Raw genomic sequence first — 8,664 nt, forward strand, 5'->3', positions numbered from 1 at the left:
GCCAGGGACCCGGGTTCAATTTTGGCCTTGGGTGACTGCGTGGAGTTTGCACGTTCTCCCCGTGTCTGCGTGCGTTTCTTCTGGGTGCTCCGGTTTCCTCCCACAGTCCAAAGAGGTGCGGGTTAGGTGATTGGCCATGCTAAAATGCCCTTTAGTGTCCCAAAATATGCAAGTTAGGTGGCTTAGCCATGGTAAACGTGTGGGGTTACAGGGAGAGGGGGAAGGGGAGGGGAGGGCCTAGGTAGGGTGTTCCTTTGGCAGAGTCGGTGCTGACTCGATGGGCCAAATTGGGATTCTATGTCTACTCCACCACCTCCCTGTAGGCTCTACATATATGACCATCCCACTCAGAAGTAGGACTGCTACCAACTGAGCCCCGTTAGACACCAAATAACACAACTCAGACCGTATCAGACAACTGACCTCCATGGTCTGTAGCACACCTGGCAATGCATTTACCAAACAAGGAACTATGAAATACACATTTTCTAAGCATCCTCCTAAAGCTATCTTCCCTGTGTTACACAATAAGGGAGCGCCATCACAACAAGGACTGTTTAAAAATGTGCAATGCTCTTTTCTAAGGGCAGTGAGGGATGGATTAGAGCACAGCCTTGTCAGCATACTCACATCCCGAGGACAAATAAAGAAAATTACATCTTATCTGCATCTCGTCTCCTTCACACCCTTTCAATCTCCAAAGCCCTTTGCTTCAACAAAGTATTGAAATGTTTTTTTAGAATCATCTGCATCCTCAAATAGTCATTATTGCTACTCTCTGTAATCAAAGGTAAAGTCGGCCGAGTCCCAGGTGACTGCTTTCCCGTTTGAAGATTGGTGGCAATTTAACCTGAGGGCCACCGCAGCTCAGGCAACGGACAAGCTGCGGCCGTCATGATTAACCTCAGCTGGAACGGGAACTGAACCCACGCTGTTGGCATCGCTCTATGTCACTAATCAGCCCGTCCAGCCAATTGAACTAAACTGTAGTTACAGCTACAGATACTTGTCTGCTAATTTGACTAAAATGAGCCAATTAACAGGAACAATCAGAGGAATTTTAACCACAAGTTATGCCAGGCTTAAATCAAGTTTCTGCAATCTCTGATGCTGGTTTAAAAAAAACTTCTGTGTTGGAGATTGGCCTTGGTTGAAAGAACAAGCAGGGCACACTTACCATAGAATCCCAACAGTGCAGAAAGAGGCCATTCCGCACACTGAGTCTGCACCAACCCTCTGAAAGTGTATCCCACCCAGACCCTCCGCCCTATCCCTGTAACCCATTTGCATTCACCATGGCTGATCCCCCTAACCTACACATCTTGGAGCTGCGGGAGGAAACCGGAGCACCCGGAGGAAACGCACGTAGACGTGGGGAGAAGTTTTTAAAATTTCACAATTTATTCATTAGTGTCACAAGTAAGCTTACATTAACACTGCAATGAAGTTACTATGAAAACCCTCTAGATGCCACACTCCGGCGCCTGTTCGGGTACACTGAGGGAAAATTTAGCATGGCCAATGCACCTAACCAGCACATCTATCGGACTGTGGGAGGAAGCCGGAGCACCCGGAGGAAATCCACGTAGACACGAGTAGAAGTTTTAAGGTTTTACAATTTATTTATTAGTGTCATAAGTAGGCTTACATTAACACTGCAATGAAGTTACTGTGAAAATCCCCTACTCGCCACACTCCGGCGCCTGTTCGGGTAACACTGAGGGAGAATTTAGCAAGGCCAATCCACCTAATCCACACATCTTTCGGACTGTGGGAGGAAACCGGAGCACCCGGAGGAAACCCACGCAGACACGGGGAGAATGGGCAAATTGCACACAGCCAGTGACCCAAGCCGGGAACTGAACCCGGGCCCCTGGCACTGTGAGGCAGCAGTGCCATTGTGCCACCCCATTTCTACCAATTGTACCAATGTGTGATGATTCAAGGTGACTCTCTGAATTAAGCGTGCACTTCTAGTTGCAAAGACAAGTCTTATGAGTTTTTAAACTGTAAAAAAAATTAACAGACTAAGAAACTGACGGGTGTACACCAATGAACATAGAATATAGAACAGTACGGCACAGTACAGGCCCTTCGGCCCTCGATGTTGTGCCGAGCTTTGTCCGAAACCAAGATCAAGCTATCCCACTCCCTATCATCCTGGTGTGCTCTATGTGCCTATCCAATAACCGCTTGAAAGTTCCTAAAGTGTCCGACTCCACTATCCCTGCAGGCAGTCCATTCCACACCCCAACCACTCTCTGAGTAAAGAAGTAAATGAAGCTGGCAAATGACTCAGCACAATAGTTTTTGAAGTAATTTTTCACAATTTACCATCAGGTTACTCACAAGTGGTGGACTACCCACTTATTAACACTGGTCATGTTTTGTAATAAACCTGTTGTCAGCTGCATTAATAAAACGGCACCAGCGCACTACTCTTAAATACAGCAATCAATATCTTATTATGCATGAAAAGGAACAGTTGCATTCCACTCCACCGCCCTGTTAGACTGGTTCACGGAGAATCCTAAATTGGTGGCTGGACTGATGACCAGGAACATGATCCCTAATTTCACTTTGGAAAAACCCCACTTAATTTTAAGGCAATTTGCGCCGAGATTGCGGGCTGTGTCCCAAGTGAAAACTCAACCCCACTGAAATTAAGGGAAGATTAGCTGAAAATACGTTACAGAGGCAACAGAGTTAATCAGGAGGCTCTAGATCCCCATTTATCTACAGAACAGCAATCATGATACTATTGTGCGAAGCAGTTAGTGGGTGTGTCAACATGAAAAAACACAATATGTAAGTGCAAGCACTTCATCCTTGGGTAGCACAGTTGTGAGATTTCCTTTTATGGAATTTTATGACATTTTACAGTTAGTGCACTTCTGAATTTCTGTTTCATCTTCTGCGAAATTTAACTGAAGCACCAGCAATATAATGACACCTGATCTGACCCTGGCAACCTTCCACTATGAGATCAGACCCACAAAACAATTGTGGTTAACTCCTAAAGTCATTTACAAGGTAGATACAGAACACAAGGGCATTTTTAAATCATTCATCCAAGAAATGGCTACAGTTCTCCCACTGCAGAGCCCAAACTGTTTTCAAATCATATTGATTTTGTTTCTCTCTACGCAATCTAGCCTGTTATTCAATGAATTCAATAAAATCTGGAATTAAAAGTCTAACGATGTCCCATGAAACTATTGCCAATTGTTATAAAAACCCATGTGGTTCACTAATGTTCTTTAGGATCTATGGTTCCAGATTTACAGTGCGATGTGGTTGCTCTTAAATGTCCTCTGAAGTGCCCTCGTGTCACTCAGTTCAAGAGAAATTAGCCATTCGGATTGGGCAGTAAACACTGGCCGAGCCAGAGACGCCCATATCCCGTGAATGAATTTTTAAAATGTTCTTCTTCAAAATACCACCTTTTAGGTCCATCTGAGAGAGCAGACAGAGTCTCAGTATAACATCTGGGCAACAGCACCTCTGATAGTGCAGCACGCCCTCAGTACTGGCCTAGACTATCAGTCCTGATGTTTGGGCTCAATTCTCTGGAGCGGGCTTTGAACCCAGAACCAGTCTTTTCTCCTTGGAGAGACGTAGGATGAGAGGAGACCTAATAGAGGTATATAAGATGTTGAGAGGCATAGATCGGGTGGACTCTCAGAGGCTTTTTCCCAGGGTGGAAATGGCTGCTACAAGAGGACACAGGTTTAAGGTGCTGGGGGGTAGGTACAGGGGAAATGTTAGGGGGAAGTTTTTCACACAGAGGGTGGTGGGTGAGTGGAATCGGCTGCCGTCAGTGGTGGTGGAGGCAAACTCAATAGGGTCTTTTAAGAGACTCCTGGATGAGTACATGGGACTTAATAGGATGGAGGGTTATAGGTAGGCCTAAAAGGTAGGGATATGTTCGGCACAACTTGTGGGGCCGAAGGGTCTATTTTGTGCTGTAGTTTTCTATGTTTCTAACCACTGGCCTCAAGGGAGAGAGTGCCACGTCTTTTTTTAAGTTAATTTATTAGTGTCACAAATAGGCTTACATTAACACTGCAATGAAGTTATTGTGAAAATCCCTGAGTCGGTACACTGAGGGAGGATTTAGCATGGCCAATGCACCTAACCAGCACGTCTTTCGGACTGTGGGAGGAAGCCGGAGCACCCGGAGGAAACCCATGCAGACACGGGGAGAACATGCAGTCTCTACACAGACAGTCACCCAGAGGCCGGAATCGAACCCGGGTTCCTAGCGCTGTGAGGCAGCAGCGCTAACCACCGTGCCGCCCTGATATCCATAATCCTGGCACAAAGTGCTTCAAGTGTGACAATGTGCAATATAAATTAAGTACTGAATATCCAGAAATAATTTGGATGCATGTATTTGGTGTCTTTAGTTATCTCTTTTTTCCCCTCCTTGTTTTTGCCATACTCGGTGACTTTGCAGAACTTCTTCAGAGCAATGGGTTTGCCGGGGGCTCCAAGCTGGCATCAGAATTGCGGCATACACAAGTTTACACATTTTTACTCATTTTCCTCAGAATACATTGGTCAATGAAATGATGGACCAATGCCAATGGTGGCTTGGTGGTAATGTCAGTGGACTAGTGACCCAGGCTGATACTCGGGGTATCAATGGGTTCAAATCCCTCCCCGGGGCAACTGATGGAAACTAAATGAATAAATCTGGGACATAAAGTGATGGTGATCATGACAACCGTCAACAATTTTCATCAAATCCCATCTGGTTCAACGGTGCCCTTTTTAAAAAAAATGTTTTACACCATTCTTGCAAAGCCAATGCTCAGGGTGGACCGGGCAAACCCCAATCCAATCCTTACTTGCACCAAAAACCATATTCAAATTCCAATTGTATCCAATTCAAGGTCCCCACAAGGGAGAGAAACAAGATCCAAGCTGACAAAATGAGGCATCTTGGGCTTGACTGGGGCGGCACGGTGGTTAGCACTGCCGCCTCACAGCTCCAGGGACCTGGGTTCGATTCCCGGCTTGGGTCACTGTCTGTGCATGTTCTCCCCGTGTCTGCGTGGGTTCCCTCCGGGTGCTCCGGTTTCCTCCCACAGTCCGAAAGACGTGCTGGTTCGGTGCACTGGCCATGCTAAATTCTCCCTCCGTGTACCCAAACAGGCACTGGAGTGTGGCGTCTAGATTTTCACAGTAACTCCATTGCAGTGATAATGTAAGCCTACTTGTAACACTAATAAATAAGCTTTAAACTTTAGCCAAAGGGCCAAAGGGAATTTGCCATCCTTACGTGCTTGCAGATGACTTCAGCAATGTAGTTGACTCTTAACTGCCCTCTGAACTGATTTAGCAAAGCACAGCACAAGGGCAACAGATGCTGGACTGTGTGAAATATAGAATGATGTGGAGATGCCGGTGTTGGACTGGGGTAAGCACAGTAAGAAGTCTCACAACACCAGGTTAAAGTCCAACAGGTTTATTTGGTAGCAAATACCATAAGCTTTCGGAGCGCTGCCCCTTCGTCAGATGGAGTGAAAATCTGTTCTCCAACAGTGCACAGAGACACAACATCAAGTTACAGAATACTAATTAGAATGCAAATCTCTACAGCCAGCCAGGTCTTAAAGGTACAGATAATGTGGGTGGAGGGAACATTAAACACAGGCTAAAGAGATGTGTATTGTCTCCAGACAGAACAGCTAGTAAGATTCTGCAAGATCAGGAGGCAAGTTGTGGGGGTTACTGATAATGTGACATAAATCCAACATCCCGGTTTAGGCCGTCCTCATGTGTGCGGAACTTGGCTATCAGTTTCTGCTCAGCGACTCTGCGCTGTCGTGTGTCGTGAAGGCCGCCTTGGAGAACGCTTACCTGAAGATCCAAGGCTGAATGCCCGTGACTGCTGAAGTGCTCCCCCACAGGAAGAGAACAGTCTTGCCTGGTGATTGTCGAGCGGTGTTCATTCATCCGTTGTCGTAGCGTCTGCATGGTTTCCCCAATGTACCATGCCTCGGGACATCCTTTCCTGCAGCGTATCAGGTAGACAACGTTGGCTGAGTTGCAAGGGTATGTACCGTGTACCTGCCATCATCTCACGTGAGAACACCAGGTACACGGTACATACTCTTGCAACTCGGCCAACGTTGTCTACCTGATACGCTGCAGGAAAGGATGTCCCGAGGCATGGTACATTGGGGAAACCATGCAGACGCTATGACAACGGATGAATGAACACCGCTCGACAATCACCAGGCAAGACTGTTCTCTTCCTGTGGGGGAGCACTTCAGCAGTCACGGGCATTCAGCCTTGGATCTTCAGGTAAGCGTTCTCCAAGGCGGCCTTCACGACACACGACAGCGCAGAGTCGCTGAGCAGAAACTGATAGCCAAGTTCCGCACACATGAGGACGGCCTAAACCGGGATGTTGGATTTATGTCACATTATCAGTAACCCCCACAGCTTGCCTCCTGATCTTGCAGAATCTCACTAGCTGTTCTGTCTGGAGACAATACACATCTCTTTAGCCTGTGTTTAATGTTCCCTCCACCCACATTATCTGTACCTTTAAGACCTGGCTGGCTGTAGAGATTTGCATTCTAATTAGTATTCTGTAACTTGATGTTGTGTCTCTGTGCACTGTTGGAGAACAGATTTTCACTCCATCTGACGAAGGGGCAGCGCTCCGAAAGCTTATGGTATTTGCTACCAAATAAACCTGTTGGACTTTAACCTGGTGTTGTGAGACTTCTTACTGAAATATAGAAAGCAGGGGTGCCTCAACACTGGAGTTTGTCCAGTTGATTCAATTTTATACATATACAAAGCTGCAAACCTGAAATAAAATGCACACCAGGTTTGCCAGCATCTGAAAGAGAAAGACGTCTCGACGTCTCCTGGTGGGATCTGTGCTCTTAGGAGATGTCTCTACCTGAAATGGTTGCCTTTATCTCCTTGCACTTGCTGACTGACCCGCTATGCATTAGCAACCCCCCCCCCCCCCCCCCCCGCCGCACACACACACACACGAATGTGCTACTACTATTTCTGGATGAGAGGCTCTCACACTGACATTGGCCGTTGACATCAATCTCCCCAAATGTCAACATGTAGATGATGATGCGAAGTACTTTAACACTAAAGGGGATCAGTGTCAACCGCGGGAGGGAGGGCTTTCAGCTTAGTGTCGACCGTAAATTATGATTTTTCTTTTGCGCAAAAAAGTTGTGCTGACAATAAAGAGGTCACCCGGCCCCAGACAGAACAGCGATCGAGTACAGCCAACACTTGTTGATGTCCCAGTGTTCAGCGGATATAAAGTCAATAAAAGCAGCAGCTGAGTTGGAAACTAGCGAAAGGCTACCGCGGGAGTGAAATTGTATCGACTTCAGGAAATCATTGCAATGTAACAAACTGGAGCAAGTTCTCCATGTCATTAACACCAAACACAGTTGTCGGTGGAGCCTGGGAAGTTCAAACTCTCCCTTCCGAGATTATTTTAAATCCCTCCTCCCCGCACCCCAGCCCGATTTAGATGCAGAGCCAGGGTGATGTTGGTGTTTACATTGCACTTACCGCAGTTTCACTGGTGCCTTTCCCCGGGGCTTGTCAGTTTCTCCCGGCACTTGCTGGATTTCACCGCCTTGGGTTGATTTCACTCGGGCGCTGTGTTGATGGCGAAGGCTTGTAACTTTCTCCTTCGCTCTCCCCCACCTCCACCACACACCTCCACCCCCACCCACCCGCTCTCACTCTTCTCACCTCTGATATCTGTCTGCCTCCAGTTGAAGCTCTCTTTCCCTCGCTGTCAAACCGAAAGTAGACTGCAAAACTCCTCCTCTTTGGTTGTCCCGCACTCCTCTCTCCGCGATTTGGCGCTCTCTCGCTGGCTTTAAAAGGACAGAGAATCTCTCTGTCTCAACACATACAACATTCAGGCACAGAAAACACACACACGGGCAAAAGAAACATGCACTGAAACGGGCTGTCACAATCCGTGCTGAGATGAAAGATCTATCTGAAAGGTTGTCAGCGTGTTCTGGGGCTGCTGGGGTGGCAACGCTTGAACATTTGACACCTCAGGACTTGCAAATTTGTCTGAGTGCATCAATAATAAGAACACAGCTGCCACCTGGAGGATGTCAGGCCGCCCGAACTGAGACATGTTATCAAAAAATAATCCGGCTTTCACAGCTCCTGGAACCCTCCCTTCGAACTAACCACTGATTTGATTTGATTTATGATTGTCACATGTATTAACATACAGTGAAAAGCATCGTTTCTTGCGCGCTATAACAGACAAAGCATACCGTTCATAGAGAAGGAAAGGAGAGAGTGCAGAATGTAGTGTTACAGTCATAGCTAGGGTGTAGAGAAAGGTCAACTTAATGCAAGGTAAATCCATTCAAAAGTCTGACAGTAGCAGGGAAGAAGCTGTTCTTCACTGAATCCTCATTGACACATAGATCAGTTGAACCCCCATCCTTTAGTTCAGGTATGACAATAGGAGCCATTCTAACTGATGAATGATTTCTTTTTATTCATTCATATTCAACATTTATTGCCCATCCCTAGTTGCCCGTGGAGGGCAGTTGAGAGTCAACCACATTGCTGTGGCTCTGGAGTCACATGTAAGCCAGACCGGGTAAGGGCAGCAGACTTCCTTCCCT

The 8,664-nt window shown here is 46.8% G+C and overlaps 1 protein-coding gene across 1 annotated transcript in view; it reads right to left on the reverse strand.

Annotated features, from left to right (window-relative positions):
• LOC144500724 (thyroid hormone receptor alpha-like) overlaps positions 1–7,809 on the reverse strand; it is a 455,024-nt gene extending 447,215 nt beyond the window's left edge. The window contains exon 1 of the mRNA XM_078224093.1: positions 7,571–7,809. The gene's annotated coding sequence lies outside the window, so the exon portion shown is untranslated. The remainder of the gene's footprint in view (positions 1–7,570) is intronic.
• Positions 7,810–8,664: the final 855 nt, after the last annotated feature.

The sequence above is a fragment of the Mustelus asterias genome, chromosome 11 (assembly GCF_964213995.1).
Source record: "Mustelus asterias chromosome 11, sMusAst1.hap1.1, whole genome shotgun sequence".
In the NCBI taxonomy this organism is placed as follows: Eukaryota; Metazoa; Chordata; class Chondrichthyes; order Carcharhiniformes; family Triakidae; genus Mustelus; species Mustelus asterias.